Source organism: Camelus ferus, chromosome 16 (genome assembly GCF_009834535.1).
Source record: "Camelus ferus isolate YT-003-E chromosome 16, BCGSAC_Cfer_1.0, whole genome shotgun sequence".
NCBI classification, from domain to species: Eukaryota; Metazoa; Chordata; class Mammalia; order Artiodactyla; family Camelidae; genus Camelus; species Camelus ferus.
Genome location: NC_045711.1, coordinates 18,199,277 through 18,227,263, shown reverse-complemented (window position 1 = coordinate 18,227,263; position 27,987 = coordinate 18,199,277). Strand labels below are relative to the sequence as shown.

The window sequence follows — 27,987 nt, the reverse complement described above, 5'->3', positions numbered from 1 at the left end:
TCTGGTGGATACGTGATCTTACACATCTGCCAAAGCCCACGGAACCAGACAACAAGAAGGGAACTCCAGGCAGGGAACTCACAGGCTCAGTCAGTAACGACGTATCAGTACTCATTCATCGGCTGTAACAAGTGTGTTCCTCTCACAGGCCATCGCCACTAGGGGGCGCTGCCAGCGGGGATGCGAGGACAGCCTGCGGGGATGCGAGGACAGCCTCCGTGGGCGCTCTGCACCGTCTGCGAGACTCTCCTCTGAGCCTAAAACTGATCTACAGGTCTTTTAAAAATGGGCAAAGGATCTGTACCGCCATTCCTCCAGAGATGAGATACAGACAATAAACACATGAAAAGACGCCCAACATCTCAGCCATCAGACAAACACAAAGCAGACCCCGAGGCGGGACCGCTCCACGTGCCCCAGGGGCTGCGAGACAGAACACAGCCAGCCAGCCTGGCGTGCGTGGGGGGAGCTGGCCCTCATGCACTCCCGGCAGGGAAGGAAAATGCTGCAGCCGCCATGGGAAACAGTGAGACAGCTACAGCGGTACTGCTGCTGGTGTACACCCAAGGGAATTTAGAGCACGTCCACACAGACGCTTCCACGTGAATGTGCCTAGCAGCATTATTCAAAATTGCCAGAAACTGTTCAAAGAAAATTTAATATTAAAAATGTCCAGTTTTCAATACAAAATTACTATGTATGCAAAGAATCAAGAACGTATGGCCTTTAGTAGGAAGAAAAGATTAATAGAAACTATCCCTGAATGTGCCAGACAAGGGACAAAGGAAACCAAGAGCATGGCGTCCCAGCAAGCAGAGTATCGGCAAAGAAACAGAACGTACAGGAGCAAAGAGAGATCCGGGGGCGTCTAACACGGCGGCTGAAGTGCAGCCGTCACCACGGGGCCCTGCCGCGGGCTGAGCGGGCGGGAGCGGGGAGCGTGCGCCGGCGAGCTCCGAGGGGGACGGTTCCCATACCAGTGATCTGACAGCAACTGGGTGTTCACAGCTCAGTTCAGTTCTGGCACTGAGTCAGCACCAGATCCCACAAGTTAAATAACGTCTCTAAAAAGACTGTACTCCTGATGCCAGGAAGCCAGGAAGCACGTTAAAAGATACCCAACATCATTAGCCATCGAGGAAATGCAAATTAAAACCACACTGAGATGCCACCGCACTCCTGTTACGATGGCTATAATCAGAAAGTAAACATCTTTCATATAAGTGTTGGCGAGGATGTGGAGAAATCTGCACTCTTGTGCATGGCTGGTGAGGACGTAAAATGGCACAGCTGCTGTAAAAAAGTCTGGAGTTCCTCAAAAAGGTAAACACAAAAATACCGTATTATCCAGCTGTAAATCAAAACTACAATGAAGTATCTCCTGACACCAGTCAGAATGGCCAACATTAAAAAGTCTACAAGTGACAAATGCTGGAGAGGGACTGGAGAAAAAGGAACGCTCCCTGCGCTGCTGGTGGGAATGTGAACCTGCGCAGCCACTGTGGAGAACGGTATGGAGGTTCCTTAAAGAACTAAAAACAGACTTACTATGCGATCCAGCAATCCCGCTCGTGGGCCTATCCTGGAGAAGGCGAGTTTCCCCAAGTGCTAAACGCACACGAAGGAGCGCCACTCGGCTCTGAGGGAAGGGGCCTCCGACACGTGCTGCAGCGCGGGCACGTCTGCAGAGCATTACGCGGAGTGAAACAGCCAGATATAGAAGGACACGCTGCAGGATTCCACTTCCACGAGGTCCCTAGAGCAGGAAGCTTCACAGCGACAGCAGAGCAGAAGGCACCGGGGGCTGTGGGAGGAGGCGTGGGGAGCTGTCACTCAGTGAGCGCGGGGTTTTTGTTTGGGATGGTGAGAAAGGTCTGGAGATGGATGGCAGGTGATAGCTGGACGACATTCTGAATGTACTTAACGCCACTGAAGTCTACACTTAAAAACGACTAACGTGGCTTCTTATGCTCTGTATACTGTAGCACAACAAAAAAGATGAAAGGCAGAAAAATTAATGCCAATGTACATACTGCTGTTTTTGGAAAAAGGAACAGAACAAATGGAGGAGAAAAGTACTCAAACACGCTGCAGCACTGAAGTGCGACCACAGGTGCCCGGCACAGACAGGTCAGTCCCCAGGTGCAGCCAGAGGACAGCGGTGTTCTCTGATGGGTGACTTCTCGACCTTTAGGAAGGAGGGGCAAATCACCTACAAAGGAAACAGTCGGGGCGGCTCTGGGCTCTCCACATGGCTGCATTAGTTTCTAGCAGACAGCACAGCAACGCCTATGAAGTTCGGAGGCAGGAAAACCAAGCCGGGGCCACCCGGTCCCTCGGATGCTGAATGAAGCCGCATATAAATGTCCTCGACATGCAGCAACCCAGCACCCCTAGTTTTTTTTTTTTTTTTTTATGTGTGCAAAAGAACTCATTGTGATTGAGAACATGAATCAAAACCATTCAAGAACTGGGCTCGCTGGTAGGCGGGCCAGCCATGCAGGAACGAGGGAACAAGGCTCACAAGCAACTGAACTGTGATCGCAGAGCAGACCTCAGCGTCACTGAGTCCCTGACAACGGGAAGCAACGCTTTCTGAAAGCCAGGAGGTAGGGGAAGGGGAAGCGGGATAAAGTGTGAAGCCCCTAATCTCCTACGTCTTCACATCAACAAATCCTGTGTGAGGCTGAGACCTGTGGTGCAAACAAGCTTCGACTGCTTGTTTTTAAAGTAACTTTGTTTTTCAATAATTGGTATTTTAATTAAAACCCGCCTCTTCTTATGAAACCTCACGTGAAATTCAGGAATCCAGTTTCACCCTAGTCCTCCTCGCCCACTGGGTTCAAGGGTGAACCGAACGCCCCCCCCTCCACGCACTTACCGCCCACCCTCCCGCGCGCGCACGAGCCGCGCCCGCCGTCACGGCCACCGGCGTCGGCAGTCAGCACAGCTGCCTCTCCGGGGGCGTCTGGGATTTTCTCCCTTTGCTTTGCACGGCTGTGTATTACTTACGTTTTAAAGAATAGATCTGTGTCGTTTTTACCGACCACCACCAAAGTTATTTCCTTATAAAGAACTGCCCTCCATGCCCCAGGAGAATGTGTTTAAGGCCGTGAAGTATTCAGGAACTTTTCGAGGCAGCATTTCTCACAGAAACGAAGAGTCAGGCGGCAACAAAGACCACACCAGATCCCTCCATCTGCGCTGACCCCAAGCAGGGACTCACAGTTTGGTGACGGTCCCCTGACACTTTGAGAGCCAGAGTGTCACTATGTGATCTCAGATTCCTTTTTTTTTTTAAGTTTGTATGACAGAGGCTCCCAAAATTTCCTGGTTCACGGCACCTTTACTGTTTCAGTGTCTTCTTCACGGCGCCCCTAGGCCAAAAGCAGTGCCTGTGTAGCGGTTAGGTCTGAGCAACTCACTCACTTACACCCAGCAACTTAATAGGGGGTTAAATAGTGTACATAAATTGGGGAAAAAACCCAGTATTTTTTGTTTCATTCTTCAATAACCACCACTATGGCGCCTGCACTGGCTGGCCCCTGCACAACTTCACAAACACTCAAGTCAGGCTGGGCACTGCCACCCTCATCTTCCACACTGGCTGTTTCACACTGACTTTCACACAGTGACTTTTCATCACAGCAAATGCCAAAAACCTGGTTTCACAAAGACACGGTATCATTAAAAAGTACACACTGCATTCTGCTGTTAGCACCGTGAATGTACCTTCAGCTGAGAGCTCGCATGGAGTCTGACAGGCATCAAGCCTCATTCTGTTTCCCCTGAAATTTTAAAATACCCTGAAATGTGCCTGTGAATTCACTATTGTCCCCACAGCATCTTGGCCCAGAGTTTGGGAACCAACTCTGTGAGTATATACAAAGAAAAAAGTCTCAAAGTATACAGCACACAACTGCTGCGTGACGGTGTCACAGATAGTTTTTACTTCTCTATACTTTCCTGTATTTATTGAAAAAAAAATGCTTTACTTTTATAATCAGGAAAAACAAACAACTAGGCAGCTAACAGATACCCCAAGTTAATGATTAAAGCAACTTCAAGTTTGTCAAGGATGTGACATAACAGGGACTCACACACTACTAGCGAGAGTGTTAACTTTCACCACCACTCTGGAAGGCAGTTTGTGTTACCTAGTAAAACTGAAGATAAATAAATAAAGCCTATGACTCACTAATTCCATTGCTAGGTGCAGCCTCCAGAGAAAGCTGTCCACGTGTGCCCGTACGGGAAGTCACTGCAGCACTGGCTGTAACAGCCCCAAACAGGGTAACCCCACAGCCTGTCTGCGGTGGGACAGATAACTGTGGTGTCCGCACTCAGTGGGACCCTACACAGAAGAGAGAATGATGAATTTCGGACATGTGCACTAACATGGGTGGATTTCACAAACGTAAAGCCAGGTTAAAGAAATAAGGAACAAGAGACAGACAGCTGGCCAGCAAGTACATGAGAAGATGTTCAACAGTGCTAATTACCAGATAAACGCAAATTAAATCCAAATGAGGTATCACCTCACACCAGTCGGAATGGCCATCATCAAAAGTCCACGAACGATAAATGCTGGAGAGGCTGTGGAGAAAAGGGAGAAATTCCCACCACTAAACTGCTGGTGGGAATGCAGTTTAGTGCAGCCACTATAGAGAACAGTATGGAGGCTCCTTAAATAACTAAAAATAGAGCTATCATGTGATCCAGCAGTCCCACTCCTGGGCACACATGCAGAGGAAACTATAATTCGAAAAGACACCTGCACCCCAATGTTCACAGCAGCACTAGTTACAACAGCCAAGACATGGAAACAGCCTAAATGTCCATCAACAGATGACTGGATAAAGACGCTGTGGTATGTCTATACAACGGAATACTACTCAGCCATAAAACAGAATAAAACACTGCCATTTGCAGCAACATGGATGGACCTGGAGATTGTCATTCTCAGTGAAGTCAGTCAGACAGAGAAAGAAAAACACCATATGATATTGCTTACGTATCGGAATCTAAAAACAAAGGACGCAAACGAATTTAACTCCCAAACAAAAACAGACTCACAGACACAGAGAACTTATAGTTACCAGAGGGGTATGGGGGTGAGAAAAGATAAATAGGGGATTCTAAACTTGCACGTCCGGGGGAGTGATGGAAATGTTAGCCGTCGTGATTGTGGTGGTGGTTTCATGGGTGTAGACATGTATCAAAATTCATCAAACTGTATATTTGAAATACATGTAGTTTACTGTACAGGAACTGTACCACAATAGAGGTGTTAAATTTTTTATTTATTTATAAAATAAAATAAATAAGGAAGAAGAGTATGTAAGAACGGCTCCATTTAGGAAAGAGGAAAGAACAGGCAAAACCAAAGGAGAGGACAGCTTGTTACGGAAGCATTTCGCCACTGAGAAAATGCGGAAAAGCTCAACAATTAATCACTTGAGTGAACAAGAGGTTCCACAGAACTTGTCAGAAGACAAGGTCAACTTCCAAACACCAACGGCTTTCCCACACACCATCAGTTACCAGTTAGAAACCGGCACAAAAAAAAAAAAAAAAAATCACGTTCAAGGTAGTGAAAACACCCCAGCAGCAAGCCTGAATGCCGAGGAGCGCGACCAGCGCGCAGAGGCAGAGCGTGGGGACACCCGTGTCAGTGTGCGCGGCGCCTCCCCTCACCGGGCCACGTGGCGGCGCCACCCCTGCCCCTGGCTCCCCTGCCCTGAGCCACACGTGCTCAGCTCTCTGCCTCTGTCCCCGGGGTCAAAGGCAACAGAACCAACAGGCGTCTCCGTCCCTCCTCCCAGCCCGGCCTGGGGCCCGCAGCCTGCCCTGTGGACTTCGAGCTCGGGCGCCGCATGCAGGGACAGCAGCGTTGGGGAGGCCACCCCTGGAGAAGCAGACGGGAAGAGGTCTGCACACCTCTGCTCCCCGCCCCGTCTCCCTGGTTGCTCCCTGGTTCATACAGCACAGTTCTAAGATCAAGCGTCAAGTGAAACACTGAACTCTACTACTTGGGCAGAATTTCTTAGGAAATAGGTGGTGTTGATCGGTAGAGCCAGAAATAGATCTCTGGAAAATTACTGAACGTTTTTCTGTCTCAATTAGTCTTAGTAGCTGTTCCAGAATTATAAATGTCAGTGATCTAAATGCCACAGGCATGTAGGATTACCTGTAGTCTTAACTTGACCTCCTTTCACCCAAGTTTCTAGGTCATCTCAGCCAGTGCCGTTACTAAGAAAACAGTAAGATTTACCACGGTCCCCAGAGTCTGGCACTTGTGCTCAGAGGAAGACTCCAAATACTGACTCCATCAGTTCTTAGCTCCGTGTCTTTATACAAGTTCCTCACTTTCTCAGTTTGCTCAGCTGAAAAGTGTGGACAATGTACTCCCTACCCCACAGCATTTTAAGGGACCATTACACGAGAGGATTCGCGCAAGCTCTTCAGCAAACTGCTTACAGCAAAGCAGAAACAAACGCTAGCAATGATTGCTTAGGACATCCTTATTTACTAAACATGCATCTGTAAAATGGACAGATGCCTGAAGCCTGGCAGCCCTGGGGCAGAACAGACAAAGCGCAAACCCCCGCCCACCCCAGCAGAGCTCTCCGAATACCAGTTCTGCAGGAGAGCAGGCGGTTCCCCGGGGGCAGGGGACACATCAGAAGTTCCTTCCACTCCTAGATGGTTGAGTGTTGCTTTTTTTTTTTTTTTTTTTTTACCGTAAACAGGTACTGAATTTTGTCAAATGCATTTTCTGCATCAGTTGAGATGACTGTGCGGGGTTTTCCCCCCTCGTTCTGTTAATGTGGTGTATTGATTAATTCTTGTACGTTGCATTTCTGGGATAAACCTCCCTTAGTAAATGGTGTATGTTTTCAACACGCTACTGGGTTTCGTTTGCTAGTATTCTGCGGAGGGTTTCTGCGTCAATGTTCGTAAAGAACACTGGTCTGCAGTCTTCTCGTGATGCCTCAGTCTGGTTTGATACCAGGGTAACAATGGCTTCACAGGATCACTTAGGAGGGATTCCATCCTCTTCTGTTCTCTTCAAAGACTTCGAGAAGGACGGGTGTCAACTCTTCCTTAAGCGTTTGGTAGAACTCACCAGTGCAGCCATTCGGTCCTTTTTCTTTTAATGCGAGTCTGTTTCCTTCCTGAATCAACCTCTTTACCTGTTACAGGTCCCCTCAGACTTTGTTCTTCTTGAGTCAGTTTTGGTAGTTGGTCTGTCCCAGGGATTTTTCTGTTTCATCTAAATTATCTAATTTGTTGGCATAAAATTGTTCACAGTGTTCTCTTAAAATGATCTTTATTTCTGTAAGGTCAATCAAGAGCAATGTCCCTACCTTCATATCTGATCTGATTGTGTCTCTTCTCTTTTTCTCATAGTCAGTCTAGCTAAGGGTCTGTCAAGTCTTCTCTCTTCAAAGCAGCAACCTGCGGTTTTGCTGGCTGCACAGTTGCTGTCTGCCCGCCTGGACTCTGGCCTGCACGGCCTCCTCCCTCCTCAGGCCTTCGCTTCCCCTGGTCCCCAAGGGGCGAAGCGAGGCCGCGGCCTCGAGGACTTTCACGTTCCCAACACGGACACTCGCAGCCGGGACGCCCCTGCGGGAACTGCTCTCACCGCGCACTCTAAGCGTTGCTTTGTTGTTTGTGTCAAACCGGCTTCTAGTCTCCCCTGTGACTGCTTCTCTGGACCAGGGAGGGACACGAACCACCCACAGACCTGACAGACACCCATCCTGCACCAGCCGTGGCAGGATACACGCTCTTTCCTAGTTCACACGGGGTGTGTTCCCGGATAAATCACAAGTCAGGCCTTAGGACAATTCTTAGCTAAAAAGACTGGTATCAGGCGCGGGGGAGGGTGTAGATCGAATGGTAGAGCGCATGCTTAGTGCGCACAAGGTCCCGGGTTCAAGCCCCAGCAGCTCCATTTAACAAAAGAAAAAAAACAATAAATAGATAGACCCAATGACCACGCACCAGACAGACAGACACCGCACACAGTAGACAGACAGACACAGCACACAGTATCTTCCACGACAAGGACAGAATGAACCTCGAAATCAGTGACAGAAGGAAAACCTGAAAACTCACAAAATGTGAAAACAAAGCAATACAAACCTGAACCGCCGCAGGCCCGGGTCTGCCAAGCCTGCCAGTGGCACTTCCCACAGCGCCGGCCCGCCTGCCGCCTCTGCGAACCGTGCTGGTAGTTCCCACAACATGTTCAACTTTACAAATCACTGCTGTGTTTGTCACGGTGATCTCTGATGTCACTACTGTAATTCTTTTGGCATTTATTTAGCAATAAAGGATGTTAAAACTCAGGTACGTAAGTTTTCTTCAGACACACTACTGCTTATCACACACTTACAAGAGCACAGCGTTGTGTAAACACAACTTTCGTGCACACAGAAACAAGAAGTTTCCGTGAGCCCCAGCTCTGTGCCATCCACTTCCCAGAGGCGTTCGGAACCAAAGCCGCAGGGGCCCCCAGGTCTGCCTCTACACGCAGGCGGCCCCTGAACAGCAGAGCCCCCTCCTTGTAACTGCCACGAACCACACCTTCACACACGGTGTGCCTGTTAGCGCATGTTTGTAGCGCTACTTTGATGCGTTTATCTTTTAAATTATACCAGAACAAGAGCAGAGCAGACACAGCAACACTGCCTTTCACACTTAACGCCGCAGTCACCTGCGTCCGCGACCGTCGCTCCCCTGCGGCTCTGCGTCACTACCCAGGGCCGCTCGCTCCAACCTGAGACCCCCGCAGCATCTCTCGCAGCGGGGCCTACGAGTGACAGAGCCCCGAGCTCTCGTTCATCCGGGAGTGTTTTGCTGTTCCTGGATAGCTGGATATCCAGATACAGAGCTCTTTCCTGGATAGCTGGATATCCAGATACAGAGCTCTATCTGGATAGCTCTCCAGATACAGAGCTCCTTCCCCAGCACCTTCAACACGTCCCCCAGCCGCTGGCCTCCGTGGCACTCGCTGGGAGAGTGGCTGTCAACGCCCCTGAGGCTTCCTGTCTACACGGCCAGTCACGTCTCTCCTGCCTGCACAGTTCTTTGTCTTCGGACAGTCTGACTATGTCTCGGCGTGGTCTCTGACTCTGTCTTGCTCTGGGCTGGCTGAGGCCACCTGATTTGCAGACCCCTGTGCTCCACCGCTTTGGGTGGGTTCTGACTTCTCTTCCAAGCTCCCGTCTCATCTCCGCCGGCACCCTCGCCGCAGACCCGCTGCGATGCTGGACGGGGCTCTGCTGGCCCGCTGTCCTCACGGGGTCGGCTTAGTCGTCTTTAGTCTTCAGTCTATCCTCTTTCCCCTCACGCTGGATAACCTCTGTTGACCTATTCTGATACAGTTAAGAGTATGTCTAGACTTTGACCCCCAGTTCCTGGCATGGAGCTTTGAGAACCTTTGGAATCCCGAGTGACAGGCGTGTCTGCATTATGAGGTGGCACGTGGTGGGACCCTCAGAGAGCTTCAGGATGGGGGCTGGTCACTAGAAAAGCCAGCCCCGTATTTAGAAGGTTGCAGTTTCAGCCTCCCCGCCCCAGCCCTCAGGGCAGGGAGAAGGGCTGGAGACTGAGCTGTCACGGGGCCAGCGGTGCGATCAACCCTATGAACGTAAGATAAGTAAGTTCACACTGCACAGCACGGGGCACCGAATTCAGTCGCTTGTAGCAGCCTATGGCGAAGAAGAATATGAGAACGTGTTCCCATACGACCGAAGTACTGGGCTGCACACCAGAAATGAACACATTTTAAACTGACTATACTTCAATAAAAATACATAAAAAATAAATGAGATAAAAGAAAAAAAACATGTGCATGTAATAAAACTCCATATAAAAAACCTGGACGAGAAGACACAAAGGAGCTTCCTGGCTGGGGAACACTCGGTCAGCCGGGAGGGTGACGGGCCAGGCTCCTGGGGGAGGGGGCCGGAAGCTCCGCGCCATCTGTGGCCCCCAGACTGCCTCCTGCGAGTCTTCCACCCAGCAGCTCCTGGGCTGTATCCTTTGTAAGACGCATAGCCGTCAGTACAGCATTTCCAACGAGTTCTGTGACACGTCCTGGCCAGCTGCAGCCCGGAGGAGGCTGCGGCACGTGCTGACCTGACAGCCGGCTGGGCAGTCGGTGGATGTCCTGGGAGCCCACTGGTGGCTGGGATCTGCAGGAAGTGCAGCCTGCTGAGGACGCTGCCCGTTAGTTGTGGGGTCGGAGGCTGACTCCAGCTGGCTGGTGTCAGAACTGAACCAAGCTGAAGAAAACTCAGCTGGTGTCACATCGTTTGTGCCCGAAGAGTCCTTCCTTCAAGTTTGGTGACTCTGTCTTCAGCCTGCTGCCGTCTGCTCCTACACCCACCAAGCTGCGGCATTACTCAGCTCCAGGATTTCTATCTGGCTCCCACACTTCCTGTCTTATCGGTATTCTTCACTTGTCGGGACGCCACGCTCGTGGTCTCCTTTAGTCCTCTGAACATACTGAAGACTCTGCGTTGGAGTATTTCTCAAGGAAGGTCACCGTCTGAGCTCCTTCAGGCACGGTGTCTACGAGCCTTTTCTTCTTGTGAAGGGACCATACACTTTCGATTCCTGCATGCCTAGTAATTTTGCGTTGAAAATTAGGAATTTTTACTATTACAATCTGGCAGTTCTGTTACCGGACACTCTCTACTCCCAGCACTTAGACAGGACTTTTTTTTTGGATGGTTGTTTACTTTTTAAAACTACTTTTGTTAAAACAGTATTCTTTACTGTGTACGGCCAGAGTCTCTGGTCCAGCACCTCAGTGGTCACCTGGTGATGTGGCAGGAATTTTCTTACACGGGTTTTGGCTACTTTGAGTAGTGCTGCTAGGAGCATTCACGGAGAAGTTTCTGCTGTCTTGGATGCATACCCAGGTCACACGGGAACTCTGCTTCACCTTTTCAGGAGCTGTGAAATTGTCTTCCGCAGCGGCCACACCCTCTCTCCAAATCTGTGCCAACACTGGCTGTTACCTGTGCGGGTGTGCTTTCCTCACTGCCACCTCGTGCGCACGGCGTCTCCTTGAGTTTTCACTGTGCGCGTCGAATGGCTAAGGTACTGAGCATCTTCACGCGTGCGCTTACTGTCCCCTTTCATGTTGCCTTCAGAGGCATGCTGATGCAGAGCCTCAACCCATCTTAAAAGCAGATGGTTTTTAGAGCAGTTTTCGGTTTACAGAAAAATTTCACAGGAAGTAGAGTTCTGATAAATGCCGCCCGCCACACACCCATATAGTTTCTTCTATTACTAACGTTGTGCATTAGAGTAATACATCTGTTACAATCACTGAATGAATATTGCTATATTATTATTAACTAAATTCCACAGTGAGTCAACCGGGGTTGAGTCTTTGCAACCCCCAGTGCCATGGCTTTTGTTGGCAGATGTGTGCGGGGCACCTGCCAGGACAGTACCGTGCGGAGTCAGAAACGCCCTCTGCCCCGCCCCGGCAGCCACGGGGAGGCCTCTCCGCGCCCTGCCGCCCCTCCTGTCGCCCAGCTGCAGTCACATGCACAACACGGAGCCTCCTCAGACCGCCTGCCTTCACGCAGTGACGCGAACTCACGGTTCCTCCGGGTCTTTTCATGGCTTGACAGCCCTTTCCTTTTCACCGCGGAGTAGAGCCCCGCTGCACGAATGTAGGGCAGTTTGTCTTTCCACTCACTGACTGAAGGCTGCTTCCAAGTCTGGGCAATTAAGCACAAAGCTGCTATTAACATCTGTGTGCAAGTTTTGTTGTGTAGATGCAAGTTTTCAGCTCATCTGGGTAAACAACTGTGCCATGAGCCCTGGACAACATGCTCAGCCTACGCTTGGCTTTGTAAGAACCTGTCAGACTCTTCCAAAGTGGCCACCCCAGCCTGGGGTCCTGCCAGCAGGGCATGAGAGTTCTGTCGTTCCACAGCTTCCACAGCACTGGGTGCTGTCAGTACGCCGGTCTGGGCCGCTTTGATAGGTACGCAGTGGTGTCTCGCTGTCTTAACTTGCAGTTCCTTGAAGTCTTTTCCTATCGCACCCCCTCATTCACCGTCTGTCCATGTTCTGAGGCAAGATCTCTGCTCAGATCTTCTGCCCGTTTTTAATTGAGTTGTTTTCATGTTGATGAACTTCAAGTGTCCTTTCTTTTGTATATCTTGGAAACCAGTTCTTTTTCAGATATATTTTTACAAAGATTTTCTCCTAGGCCTTGTCTGTTCATTCTATTAACAGTGCTTTTCTCAGAGCAGTTTTTAATTTTAATGAAGTCCAACTCTCAATTTGGCAATATCTTTACTGTCTAAATCATCAGTCATAATTCCAATTATTACTTTAAAATGTTGTATGTCACATTTCCTTGTCAAACTTCCTTGCCAATTGCATCTATCGTTTAAAATTGTGACTCCTCACCGAATCTTTAACCATGGCTATTTTTACGTCTTTTGTCACTGACAGTTTTTACCTCTGATGCTTCTCTGAAAGCATTCACAGTTACAGGGGTTGCTTCATCCTCAAGGAGAGGCATGGAAAGGACCCTGACAGGTACTCAAGAATATCGGTTTCTGGTAACTTTAAGATCGTATTACTGACCTGGGTAAGAATTTCTAGAACTCTAATCAAGAAACTGATTCATAACACTGCTAACCCAAGATAGAGCAAAGTAAAAATTACATGTGACAGAGTGAACTGATGTGGGTGATTATAATTTTTGCACTTTTTGTTTGAAGCACTGTTGGTCCTTTAATATTTTGTTTTCCAGATTTATGGAAACTTTCCCCCCTCTTTTTCTTAAGCTATCTACAACTCACCACAATTTAATAGATTACACTATTTAAAATAAAAATTAAATTATAGAAATGCATGAAATATAGGGAAATGTTCATAATATTAGGTTTAAAAATGCCAAGTATAGGTATACTGGGAAATATGTGAAAATTGTGTGTGCATAAAGTCAATAAATTAAAAAGTAAAATTCAAAAATGAAAAAAACAAAACAAAATTAAACAAAATAAAAATTGAAACATGCATCTTTTCTCTCTACCTGATCCCTCCAGGACTCAGAAGCTCTTAGTGAATATTCTCATTTCTACGGCAGTATATTTGTTTTAGGTTCATTAAGACTCTGTTCTCCTTGTAACAGCACAACATTGGAAAAATTGGTTTATTACCGAGGTTTTTACTACAACATCCCATTTGACCTACATGTACACAGAATCAGACATGATCAGACAGATTTAAGGAACTAACGCTGACTCTGCAGAGCCAACGCATATAAAATCCCTTGAAATCCTGGCCTAGTGTCTTGTTTATAGAATTCTCAGGCTTACAGGTGAGTAAGGGTGGTCACTTCCTGGCAGGCTCAGGAAACTTAAGATATACTGGGGACCTCAAGAAGAAAGGAATTCACCCAAGTCTACAGGTGCACAGGTGAAGTCTGGTGGTAAATGTCTGGCTTGTCAGCCTAAACTTGAAAGGCTCTTGAGGGTCCAATCCTCATTCCTCATTAGACGTTCCAACAAGGGCGACGTGAAAAGAACCCATATGATAAATCTCTGTTCTTGCTGTGTTTATGTAAATAATCAGGCCAGGATAACTAGACTAAACTTATCTTACAAACAAGTTAGTCTTACAATGATTTCATTTGAGAAAAGTAAGGTGACTGTAGGGAGAAAACTATGTTTCCATAGAGAATGGTCACACACCCCACTGTGGTTATCAGATCACAGCCCTGTCTGTTTTCTTTGATGTTTTGTTACCTACTTGTAAACTGGACTGGATCCTGATTATTCTAGCTTCCTCCAACATCTAGCCACAACTGCCCAAACTAACAATTCCAATTATGGTTCCACTGTTCAAACCTGAAATCACTAAGAATTGAGACTGTCCTCTTCCTGAAACACTAGAAGCTAAAGCTGGATCACATGACACAACCTTCAGAGAAATCGCCACAACCAGCCACGTATGGGCAGCCTTCACACCTGCTGCCGTGTGGGTCGCTAAGAAAATTCACTACAACACTCAATTCCATCGACAGAGACATTCAAACTGCAAACCAGGAGATTCATCCAATTACACCTGCCATCCTCATTCCACGATCTGAAGATGCTCCACGTTCAAATCCAGATTGTTGGACACGGACTCCCACCTGCACCGCTGCCTCCGGAGTAAGACACAACAGGTAAACGGCACTGACCCGTGCTCCAGACTAACAGACCAGTGTGGCGAGCTCAGTGACAACCTGCCAGCCCCGCTTCTGGACTGCGAAGCTTCTTGAGCACGTTCCACGGTGGGAGCACAGGGGAAGAAAGACGCCACCGGAAGATGCCACCCCAAATGCACTGCTTTGGCACAGGATTATTCTGAACTAAAGGTACTTGAAAAAGCAGATTTTTTGCTGTCGTTGTTGGAAAGGCATTAGAAGATCACTTTCTTTTTGAAGAGAGGACATAAAAGCTCATGTGTGAAAGATGCCATTCCTGTACCAGGAGAAAATGTGCCTCGGAGGGGAGCTGAAGCTGAGAGACCTCTATACGAACAGACCCTGCAAAATAATTCTCACCTTCCTTTAGCCTCTCCACACAGTTTAGATACTTTCCCACAACTGTCTCTCTGTTTAACTTCACATGAAAACGTGTGGATTTTGCCCCATCTTTGCATCTTCATTTCCTTATGAGAGTTCCCATGTCACATAAAAATTACACAAATGTGTACACTTTCCTCCTGTTAATTTGCCTTAATATCAGTTTAATTCTCAGGCCCAGATAAAAAACTCTAAGAGGGTGGAAGTAAACTTCTGCCTCCCCTGCAGGTGCGATGACTTCTGGGCCACCTAACCCGTCAGATGGAAAAATGCACTGTCTTCTATTTAGTTTTTATTTCTTCTGTAATATTTTTATATTCCAACAGCACTTAATTTTTTTTGACAATTTTGGAAATTGATTCTCAGACATGACACCAAAAGCACAACAATAACAACAACAACAAAAATAAAGTGGATTTCATCAAAATTAAAAACTTGTGCAAGAACTCAATTGCAAAAAAACCGAACGAGTCATGGGGATGTCATGTACACCATGGGGACTAGAGTTAATCACACTGTACTGAATGCGAGTAGCTAAGACAGTAAATCTTAAAATTTTTCATCACTAAAATTTGTATGGTAATATATGTTAACTAGACTTACTGTGATCATTTCACAGTATACACAAATATCAAATCATTACGTTATCAACCACAGAAAAACATAAATGAGAAAAAAACAACAGTATGGAGCCTAAACAACAGGCTACTGAGAAACCAATGGGTTAATGATGAAATCAAAGGAGAAATTAAAAAAAAAAAAAAAAAAAAAGACAATGAAAACACAACCACACAAAATCTATGGGACGCAGCAAAAGCAGTCCCAGGAGGGAGGTTCACAGCGATACAGGCCTTCCTCAAAAAACAAGAACAATCTCAAATAAACAACCTAACTTCCCACCTAAAAGAATTAGAAAAAGAACAACAAACAAAACCAAAGTCAGCAGAAGGAAGGAAATAATAAAGATCAGGGAGGAAATAAATAAAAGAGAGGTTTAAAAAAACAACAGAAAAAAATCAATCAAACCAAGAGCTGGTTTTTTGGAACAGTAAACAAAATTGACAAACTTCTGGCCAGGCACACCAAGAAGAAAAGAAAGAGGATCAAATAAAATAAGAAAGGAAAATGGAGACATTACAACCAACACCACAGAAATACAAAAAAATCATAAAAAAAAATACTATGAACAACTATATGGCAATAGATTGGACAACTCAGAAGAAATGGACAAGTTTCCAGAAACACAGAGTCCACCAAGACTGGATCAAGAAGAAATAGATCATTTGAACAGACTAATCAGTAGATGTGAAATAGAATCAGCAATAAAAAGCCTCCCTGCAAACAAAAGCCCAGGACCAGACAGCTTCACTGGAGAATTCTATCAAACATACAAAGAACGCACACCAGCCCTTCTCAGACTCTTCCAAAAGACTGAAGAGGAGGGAGTACTCCCAAACTCATTCTGTGAAGCCACCATCACCCTGATACCAAAACCAGACAAGGACACACTACCAAAAAAGAAAATTACAGGCCAACGGCACTGATGAACATAGATGCAAAAATCCTCAACAAACTACTAGCGAACAGAATCCAACAACACATAAAAAAGATTACACACCGTGATCAAGTTGCTTTCATCCCAGGGACACCATGATGGTTCAACATACGCAAATCAAACAACGTGAAACACCGCATCAACAAGAGGAAGGACGAAAACCACATGATCACCTCAACAGATGCAGAAAAAGCATTTGATAAAATTCAACACCCACTTATGATAAAAACTCTCACCGAAGTGGGTATAGAGGGAACATATCTCAACATAATACAAGCCACTTATGACAAACCTACAGCCAGCATAATATTCAGCAGTGAAAAACTGAAAGCCTTCCCACTAGAATCTGGAACAAGACAAGGCTGCCCACTCTCACCACTTCTGCCCAACATAGTCCTGGAAGTCCTAGCCGCAGCCATCAGGCAAGAGAGAAATAAAAGGGATCCAAATTGGAAAAGAAGAGGTAAAAGTGTCATTACGTGCAGATGACATGATACTATATATAGAAAACCCTCAAGGCTCCACATGAAATTTACTAGAGCTGATAAAAGAATCTGGCAAGGTAGCAGGATACAAGATTAACATACAAAAGTCAGTTGCATTTCTTTACGGTAACAATGAAATATCAGAAAAGGAAAGTAAAGCCATAACCCCTTTTAAAATTGTGTCCAAAAAAATAAAATACTTAGAAATAAATCTGACCAAGGAAGTGAAAGACCCACATGTGGAGAATTATAAAACACTAAGGAAATTAAAGATGACTTAAAGAAATGGAAAGATATTCTATGTTCTTGGATTGGAAAAATTAATATTGTTAAAATGGCCAGACTGCCCAAGGCAATCTATAGATTTAAAGTGATCCCTATCAAATTACCCAGAACATTTTTCACAGAACTAGAACAAATAATCCTAAAATTTATATGGAATCACAAAGACCCAGAATCGCCAAAGCAATACAGAAGAAAAAGAACAAAACTGGAGGGATAACTCTCCCAGAATTCAGATAATACTACAGAGCTACAGTAATCAAAACAGCACGGTATTAAAAAAAAAAACAAAAACAGACACAGGGATCAATGGAACAGAATAGAGAGCCCAGAAATAAACCCACAAACTTTTGGTCGATTAATCTTTGACAAAGGAGGCAAAGAACATACAATGGAGTAAAGACAGTCTCTTCAGCAAGTGGTGTTGGGAAAACTGGACAGCTGCATGTAAATCAATGAAGTTAGAATACTCCCTCACAACATACGCAAAAATAAACAAGTGGTGTAAAGACTTAAACATAAGACAAGACATGATAAATCTAGAAGAAAACACAGGCAAAACATTCTCTGATATAAATCTCAGCAATGCTTTCCTAGGGCAGTCTACCCAAGCAATAGAAATAAAAGCAAAAATAAACAAATGGGACCTAATTAAGCTTATAAACTTTTGCACAGCAAAGGAAACCATAAGCAAAACAAAATGACAACCTATGGAATGGGACAAAATATTCGCAAAATATGCAACTGACAAGGGCTTAATTTCCAGAATATAAAAACAGCTCATACAACTTAATAACAAAAACCCCACCCAATCCAAAAATGGACAGAAGACCTAAATAAGCAATTCTCCAAGGAAGACATTAAAAATGGCCAATAGGCAAATGAAAAAATGCTCCATATCACTAATTATTAGAGAAATGCAAATCAAAACTACAATGAGGTATCACCTCACACCAGTCAGAATGGCCATCATTCGAAAGTCCACAGATGACAAATGCTGGATAGGCTGTGGAGAAAAGGAAACCCTCCTACACTGTTTGGTGCAGCCGTTATGGAAAACAGTATGGAGATTCCTCAAAAAACTAAAAAATAGACTTACCATATGATCCAGCAACCCTACTCCTGGGCATATATCCAGAGGGGAATGTTAATGCAAAACGGTACATGTACCCCAATGTTCATAGCAGCACTATTTACAATAGCCAAGACATGGAAGCAACCTAAGTGTCACTGATAGATGACTGGATAAAGAAGTTGTGGTATATTTATGCAACAGAATACTACTCAGCCATAATAAATAATAAAATAACGCCATTTGCAGCAACATGGATGGACCTGGAGATTGTCATTCTAATTAAAGTAAGCCAAAAAGAGAAAAAAAATACCATATGATATCAATTACACATGGAGTCTCAAAAAAAAAAAAAGTCAAACAAACTTATATACAAAACACAGACTCACAGACATAGAAAACAAACTTATGGTTACCAGAGGGGGAAGGGGGTGGGAAGGATAAAATAGGAGTTCAAGATCTGAAGATACTAATATATATAAAATAGATACACAACAAGTTCAAACTGTACAGCACAGAGAACTATACTCAATATCTTGTAGTAACTTATGGTGAAAAACAAGGTAAACTGACTATACTTCAATAAAAAACATATCTATACAAAAAGTCATTATGTTGTAAACCTGACACTAATATAATTTTATGTCAATTTTATCTACATTTTTAAAAAATTTGTGCAACAGAGGATACTATCAAAAAGGGACAAAACAGCACACAGAATGAAAGAAAATACCTGCAAACCATACATCTAATAATGGTCCAGAATGTATTAAAAACCTCTTACAAATCAACAACAAAAAGAGAAACAACTCAATTCCGAAATGGATAAAGGACCTGAACAGACATTTCTACAAAGAAAGATTTTGGTCAACCAACCAATGAAAAGATGCTTAGCATTAATCTGCATTAATTAGAAGTGCAAATTAAAACCATATTTCACACACATTAGGATGGCTATAATAAAATATAGTATAATAATAAATTAAGTAAATCATGACAATTAAATAAGTGAAAATGTACTAAAATAAAGAAAATTAATAAAGCCAAAACTTGGTTCTCTGATAAGATCAACAAAACTGACAAACTTTTAGCTAAATGGACTAAGGAAAAATAGGAAGACTCACATAACTAAGAAAAGAAAATTAGGACACCACGGCTGACGCTACAGAAACAGAAAAGGTTCCGAGCGAGCACTGTGATGAACTGTGCGGTGCCAAACCGGACAGCCTATTTAAAGTGGACAAAGTTCTAGGAACACCAAACCTACCAAGACTAGATCACGAAGAAAGACAAATTGTGAACAGACCTGTAGTTAGTAAGGAGACGGAATGATGCAATCAAACAGTCTCGACAAGCAGCCCTGGACCTCACGGCTTCCCTGGTGGATACAACTAAACATTTCAAGAGTAACCGATCTTTACAAACTTTTCCCAAAAACTGAGGAGGGAAAATTTCCTAATTCATTCTATGAGACCAGCATTGCCTGATACCAAAGCCAGACAAAGACACTACAGACAAAGAAAAGCACAGACCATCATCCCCTGCGAACATTAATGAAAAATACGTCCAACAAAATAGCAAGTGAAACTCCACAGCGTATTCAAAGGCTTATACACCACGATCAAGCGGGATTTTTCCTGGAATGCAAGAGAGGTTCAACATAGGAAAACCCATCAGTGTAATACACCACATTGCAAAATGAAGGGAAAAACCATACGATTCTCTCAACTGATGCAGAAAAAGCATCTGACTAAATGCAACACCTTTCGTGATTAAAAAAATACTCAACAAACTAGGAATAGAAGGAAAGTATCCGAACATGATAAAAGCCAAACATGAAAAATTCAGCAAACGGAACACTCAATGGTGAAGGACTGAAACTGTCCCTCTAAGATCAGGAACAAGGCAAGGATGCTCACCTTGGCCACTTCCACTCAATATAGCATTAGAATTTCCAGCAAGAGCAATTAGGGAAGAAAAAGAAATGAAAGGCATCCAAATTGGAAAGGGAGAAGGGAAAGCATCTCTGTCTGAAGATACTATGACGTTACGTGAGGAAAACCCTAACGATTCCACAGAAAGCTGTGAGAGCTAATAAATAAATTCAGTCCTGTAGTAGGAGACAGTGTCACACACACACACACACACGTTGTATTTCCATTCTATACACAAACAGTGAACAATCAGAAAAGGAAGCTATGAAACAATCCCATTTACAAAAGCATCAGAAGGAAAAAAAATACTTAGAAATTAACTTAATCAAGGAGGTGAAAGACTTGCACAAAAATTTTCAAAATCTTGAAGAAATTCAACTAGACATAAATAAATGGAACTGCATCCCACGTTCAAGGACTGGATGACTTTTTATTGTTAAGATGGCAATACTACATAAAGCACTCCAGATTCAAAGCCAACCTCTATAAAAATCTAAAGGATGTTATTTGCAGAAATAGAAAAATCCAACTTAAAATTCATGTGGAATCTCAAGGGACCCAGAATAGCCAAAACAATCTTTTTTTCACCCTTAACAGAGGCATCGGGGACTGAACCCAGGACCTCATGCCTGCCAAACATGTGCTCTACCACTGAGCTATATCCCTCCACTGCTGCACCCCAAAACAATCTTGAAAAATATGAAAGCTGGGGGGTCACACTGCAAAGCTCCAGTAATCAAAACAGTATGTTACTGGCATAAAGACAGACTTACAGACCAATGGAACAGAATAAAGGGCACTGAATAAACAAACCCTTGCATATACGGTCAAATGATTTTTTTGACAAGGATGCCAAGACTGTTTGACAAATGTTTCTGGGGAAATTGGGTAACCACATGTAAAAGAATGAAGCTGGATCCTTACCTAACACTACATAGAAAAGTTAACTCAAAGTGGCTCAAGACCTAAAACTATAAAACTCTTAGAAGAAAAAACATAAGGCAAAATCTCCATGGCCCTGGATTTGGGAATGATTTCTTGGATATGACACCAAAGACACAAGCAATAAAAGAAAAAATAGACAAGTTAGACATCATGAAAATTAAAAATTTTGTTCATCAAAAGACATTATCACATAGCAGCACTAGTTACAACAGCCAAGACATGGAAACAGCATGCATGTCCATTGATGGATGGCTGGATAAAGAAGCTGTGGTATATTTACACAATGGAATACTACTCAGCCATATAAAAGAATGAGGTAATGCCATTTGCAGCAACATGGATGGACCTGGAAATCGTCATTCTAAGTGAAGGAAGCCAGAAAGAGAAAGAAAATACTATATGATATCACTTATATGTGGAATCTAAAAAAAAGGACAAATGAATGTATTTACAAAACGAACAGATTCACAGACATAGAAAACAAACTTATGGTTACCAGGGGGGAAAGGGGGTGGGAAGGGATAAATTGGGAGTTCAAGATTTGCAGATACTGATATATATAAAATAGATAAACAAGTTCAAACTGCACAGCACGGAGAACTATACTCAGTATCCTGTGGTGACTTACAGTGAAAGAGGCTATGAAAACGAATACGTGTACGTTCGTGATGACTGAAGCATTAGCTGTGCACCAGAAACTGACACACTGTAAACTGACAATACTTCAACTGAAAAAATATATGTACACATATATACACACACATATATACAGAACAACAAAAACCAGTATCAACGAAGTAAAAAGGAAAGCCACAGAATGGGAGAAAATATCTGTAAATCATTTATCCAATAAGGGGCTAATGTCCAGAATATATAAGGAACTCCAAAAACTCACCACCACCACCACCAACCTGGTTAAAAAAATTGCACAAAGGACCTGGACAGACACACCTCCAAGGAACATACACAAATGGCCAGGAAGCACACGGAAAGGTGCTAAGCACAGCTGGTCATTAAGGAAACACAAAGCGACACTGGGATGCTCCCTCACGCCCACCGGTTAGGATGGCCATCGTTAAACAAAGCAGAACAAAGCAGACCAGAAAACAGCAAGCGCTGAAGAGGACATGGGACGCTGATCGGAGTGCAAAGCGGGGCGTCACCGTGGAGGACAGCGCAGCGGCTCCTCACAGCACTGAACGCAGGCTGCACGTGGCCCGGCACCCCACGTCCGGGCCCACACGGGGCAGAACTGAGGCAGAGACCCAGGCCCGCAGGACCCTCACGCGCGCAGCAGCACTACTGACAACAGCTGAAACGGGACCGCAAACCAAGCTTGTGTTCACGGGGGGGACAGACAAGCAGGATGCAGCGCATGTATATGGCGGCATATCATTCAGCCTTAAAACGGAAGGAAATCCTGACACAGGCTACCACGTGGATGAACCCTGAGGGTGTTACACTAAGTGAAACAATCGAGTCACAACAAGACAACGTGCAGACGACTGCCCTCAGCCACAGCGCTCAGGGCAGTCAGAGCCGCAAAGACGGAGCGCAGGGCTGCGGCTTCCAGGGCGCGGGGGGGGGGGGGGGGGGGGGGGGGACGCCGCAGGAGGGCTCGCGGTCTCTGAGAACTCGCTAAAGTCTGTGTTAGAAGTGCAGCAGCAGCCAAAGCTACTCAGCACTGGAGGCTGCTTGTTCCCGTAGCTGCAGACGTAGCGTATTTTCTGCACTGGGCCCTCTGCGTCCCTGAGCACGGAGAGAAGGAATAAAGTCCAAGGTCCCGTCACCTGACGGGTGGCTGATGGTGCAACGGGATGTCCCGCACACTGTGTTCCCTCCGCAGGGCAAACCGAAGACGGGAAGGACAGGCCACGTCACCACGAGGAAAGTCCACAGGGACAAGACGCGTCGAGGCTGGTCAGACCCCAGGCGTCCTCATCAGAACACTCCCCTAAGCCAGCCGCCCACCCCCTCCTCAGACTCCGACGCAGTAACAGGGCCCAGGCTCACCCAGAGATGCCCGGAGGGTCAGGAGCCCAGCCCACTACCCGCAGGGTGTGGCTCTGCCCCCAGGACCTGCCACTGACCACAGGGACTCAGCAGTTTGCTTTTAGCAGAGCAGGGACCAAATGACTTTTTTTAAAGGTGCCTAGACAACAAATCAGAAAAATAGGGGTGTTTGTTTTCACTAAGGTTATTGCACCAAAACAGCAAAATATTTTCAAAGCTGGTTTTTCCCTGGTTGAGCCAAACACCACCACTGCAAAATTCTTAAAGTATGAACAGAATCCAGCAGCTCAATAAAAGAACAGCACATAATAATGCACATAACAATCAGGACTGTTCAACACGAGGAAGCCAATTAATCTCACTCACCACATAACAGAGAGAAGGAGACACTTACAGGGCCGTCCACACAGGCCTTAAGACGTCCCCCGAGGGGGAGGGTGTCGTCCAAAGTGCTCGCCATGCTTAGTGTACACAAGGTCCTGGGTTCAATCCTCAGTACCGCCTCTCAAAAGAGTAAATAAGAAATAAACCTAATTATCCCCCCCTAAAAAAAAAAAAACTAAAAAAAAGTCATTTGACAAAATCCTCAATCATTCTTGTTGGTAACATTCAATAAAGCAGACTCCATGGACACTTCCTGAATGTGATTTTTAAAAAGACGCAAACTTACTTACATGTGTATGTCTATGTCCGTGTGATGACACACTTAGGATCATTTAAAAATCAAAACAGACTAACTATGGTTCAGGCCCCTAACAGAGCCGGGTGCCCTCTGGGGATGTGGTCTCAGACACGCTCCTGCAGCACTGACAGCCAGGATTTCCTGAGCCGTCCCACATCCAAGGACACCACCAGCCGTTCTCACAGCAACACCTGCTGCCAGCTGCCAGCTGCCAGCTCATGGCCCTCAGGTCTCCCTCTGGAACTGTGCCACCATACAGACCTCCACCACCCTTGCTTAACCATTGCCCTCACCTCTTGCCAGTCCAGTCCTCACTCTTGACAAACAACGTACGTAACAGTGCAGTTGTGGCTTTATGAGCCTCCCCCAGCGTGTAGTCTGTGTCTCCCAGGCTAGAGTTCCCGACTTGCCGCAGATAAAACTCTCCCCAACTCCCCAACAGTGTTTGCTGATTACTGGCGTCCGCAGTGCGTGCGTCAGTCTGAGACCCTGCATGCTACCTAGCAGAGAAACATCAGCATTACCTCTATTTTTTAAAGCTTTAAGATCTTCCACTCTGCAGTGGATTTAATCTGAGGCCCTGGATGACATCGTTAAGTGAAGTGTGGCCACTCTATGGTGTTTACGTCTCTTTTGGTAGCAAGCAGCAAAAAAATTCAATTCAAACTGTAGGTCCCTAACATTTGGAAATGTATTATTGGCTTGCGGAGCCGTGAAGATGAACTTCACGGAAGTGCTTTTAGCGTCAAGCCCTACCTGGACACAAATAATCTCACCAGGACTGTCTCTGGGCTCTGCCTTCCCCTGATCAGCTTTATCCTCAGCAAGCCACTCCCCTGGGAGTACCGACCAGTCAGCCCCAGGCGGCTCTAGGAACACCGCAACCCCAGAGCTAGCGATGCCACGGGGGGAGCACGTCTATTCCACGACAGTTCTAACTGAAGTCCCAGGGAGGGCTGACCAGTCAGGCGCGGGGCACACTCCCGAATCCATCATGCGGCAAGGAAGACTGGACACTCTGACAAGACAGGTGACCAGGGCGGTCTTGCGGAAACCCTGAGGTTGTGATGGGGAGGGGTCATGGTGGGGACCACCCATGGTAAAGAAACATTAACAACAGAAAAAGGAGGAAGGGCTAGGAAAAGGGTGGTGGCCAGGCATCCTCAAATCCCGTCTACTGCGGTCCCTGAAAGGAACGCCGTGCGAACACTCACCGCAGCCTCCTGGGTCCGGCCCTAGTGCTCTCACTGGCCCGCAGCTGCTTCGCTCAGTGAGCACATCCTGACCCAGAGCTCCAAAGGGAGAATGTTTCAACTTGGGAGCGGTCCTATCTTCAGTTTTATAAACACACCACCTTGTTCTGTTGAAGAATTTGGACGTGGTTTTAAAACATGCCCATCAAAATGCCATCCACTGATTTCTTCAATTAATAGAAAAAAGGTCCAAGAGTTAGTGAGAGTCAAACTCTTGGTCATTGTGTCATTAGAATCACAACAGATTTTTCTTAAGAGGGGAGGGCATAGCTCAAGTGGTAGAGCACAAGCTTAGCATGCATTAGGTTCTGGGTTCAATCCCCAGCACCTCCTCTAAGAATAAAGAAATCAATAAACCTAATTACCTCACCCACTAAAAAAAGAAGAAAACAAGGGAAACCCTCCGTCTAGTCAGCAGCAGGAGAAGCAGGCCTGCTACTCCGGCCAGGCTGCCGTAGGTGACACTGATTCTTGCTCTGTTCTCACTCAGCGAATTACGCGTGTTGTCTACATTTTAAAAAATCGTAGCGTGATTCATGTCTCAATTCAGTGTCTTCAGTATCTCAATTCATGTCTAATCCCTTATGTAATGTTTACTAGCTCAGAGTTTAAAATGATCACTCGGATTAGAGCGGATGAAAAGGACAGTGCAGTACACCCAGGGGTGAGCTATGAGCCAACTTAAACACTGCTACGCAATTCTAGACACAGGCTGCTCCTGCTTTTCAAAAGCTCGCTTTGCACCGCTTTGCTTTTACTAAAGACCTATGTTGGTATCTGCTTTCACTAAGAAGAAATCCAAAGGAGATTTTTGCTTTTATGAGAAAAAGTGGCGTGTGAAGGCAGCCCTCAGCACCTGTGACTGCTTCTTCACTCCACCCCGTTCCAGCTCAGGAAGGACTGCACGGGAACGCTCCTCTGCGGGACGGCAGGAGCACCCTGTGCTGACACTGGACGGCGGGCCTGCGGCGCACACGCGACCCTGCGGTGCGGAGCTGGTTTAGACGTGGAACGAGCTGGAGGCCACCCCTTGCCCGGTGCTGTCAAAGGCCTGTTCACTGGCATCCTCCCCCCTCACCACGGTCTCCCCATGTGGACTCCATTTTTTTTTTCCTGCCAAAAGAAGGCAAGGGAGAAGGTGAAGGAGAGTTTGATGGTCATGCCAACCTCTTTCCTTCCCTCACCAAGAATCTCTTTAAAATTATCAAACTACGGTGGCTGCTGAGAACGCCACAAACGTGGACAGTGCCCAGGCCAAGACCAGAGTATCTGAGAGAGTATCATTCATTCGTTCCATAAATATTTACTGAGTACCTACTACTGGCCAGGTTCTATACTAGGTCCTGACGCTACAGTGAATGGGAAAGACAGATGCACATCAATGAACTGAAACAGGGTGAGGGCAGGGGAGCAGGGTCTGCTATCTCAGGCATGGTGGTCAGCGAAGGCTTCTCCAAGGAGGTGACATTTAAGCAGAGACTGAATCAAATGAGAAAGTTAGCTGAGCGCTCCAGGCCAAGGAGACAGCAGAGAGTGAAGGCCCTGACGTGGGGAGGGGCTCTGTGCTCTGCAAACAGCAAGGCCAGCGCTCCCACCACATGGGAGACTCATACAAAATGCAGCTGGAGAGAGGGCTGCAGCCCCGGACGCGCAGGCTCGCCAGACTCGGTGTGGCTTTGGGTTTTCTTCTAAATGTCAGGGTAAGCCACTGGGAAGTTCTGAGAAGGGAGCTAACACGGTCAAGCATCTCGTGTGAGGCTCACTGACGGCTGGGTGGGGGATAGGCTCTAGCAAAGTGTACCAGTCAGGGTCCAGCCAGGAAGAGAAGCCACTCTAATCACTGCAGGCAGTGCGAGTCTGGAGACTAATGTCAAAAGGAAGACGGCGGTGGTGTCAAAGATTAGAAGCTGCTAGAAATACCCCTGTGTGGAACCCACAGGGGCTGCCCCAGCACCTGTGCCACCTGGAGGTGCTGTCATGGTCACCCTGGATTTCCTGGAGAGGTGCCACCCTGACCGAGGAAGGAACTGCCAGAGCCCGGGATCATCCAGCACCACTTCCACTCCAGCAACGGCCGGCAACCGCCACGCTGCCGGATCCAGAAGCAGAGAGCTGCTGTGCTCCTGCGGCCTTCTGACCCCTGCCCACGCCTCCTACTGGCAGGCCTCGACTGGAAGCCAGCGGGCGCGAAAACACTCTGGGTCTGGGTGGGACAGCTTATAAAAGGGCAAGTGTAGGACTGAGAAATGGCACAGCAGTGACCTGCAGAGTCCACAGGAGACGCAGGGAAATGCGCAGGATGAAGTGCAGGTGAAAGGCACTTGGCTTGGACCAAGTAGAAGTGCTTGCATTCCATGTAGTTTCTGAAGCTCGAGCCTGGGTCAAGGGTAATTGCAAGGAGTTTGGCCGAGTACGTGGGATAAAGGATGGTACCATTTACTGGGACTAGGAACACCTGAGGAAGTTTGCATCGAATCTGTTTAGTGGGTGGGGACAAACCAAAAGTTCCACGGACGGTTACCCATAAGATGCCGACTGTGAACACCAGGAGAGATGAGCAGGACGCAGCAGAACACACCCGCGGGAGGTCAGAGGGAAGAGTGGGCCCAGAGACGGGTCTGAAGCCTCCTCTGAGCGCCATCGAGGGGATTAGATGAGGCCGTGACTGACACGAGAAGAGGCCCAACGGCGGAGCTTAGGGCACCTGAACACTTAAGGAGGCCTGGAAGGGGAGAACGTCCCAGAAAAGGAAAACCCAGAGGACTCAGGAAGGCTAAAAGAAAACCGGCAGCGCGAAGGGTGATGGCACCCAAGCTGCGGCAGCGTCTCCGGAAGGTGGACCCCGCAGGCGAGGCCAGGCCTCGGCTAACGGCCTATACCCAGAACAGAAGCGAGCTTTCCTCCAGCCACGCTGAGGACTGGCGTCCGGGAGCGCGGTCTCCACGTGCTCCTCGGCGCAGAGCTGCATTTCCTCGGGACAAAGAGCCACCCCCAGAGCCGACGGGACACGTGCGTAGAGGTTTCAGGAGAGCCCGAAGGGCAGGTTCTCGGGGAGCCGACTGCCCCTGGCGCCCGAGCGGACAGCCTGTCCCCCAGGACGGTGCGGGAGGAGCGACGACGCCCACACAGGCCACGGCGCCCCG

General features: G+C 46.6%; 1 long non-coding RNA gene across 5 annotated transcripts in view; it reads right to left on the bottom strand.

The window, feature by feature from the left end:
• The window catches only part of LOC106728544, a 53,996-nt gene that overhangs the window by 25,622 nt on the left and 387 nt on the right, over positions 1-27,987 (bottom strand). For 2 of the 5 annotated variants that reach the window (XR_004326710.1, XR_004326711.1), the window contains exon 2: positions 24,806-24,951. The exons of the other annotated variants lie outside the window; for them this stretch is intronic. This is a non-coding gene — a long non-coding RNA (uncharacterized LOC106728544). The remainder of the gene's footprint in view (positions 1-24,805; positions 24,952-27,987) is intronic. 5 annotated transcript variants of the gene reach the window in all.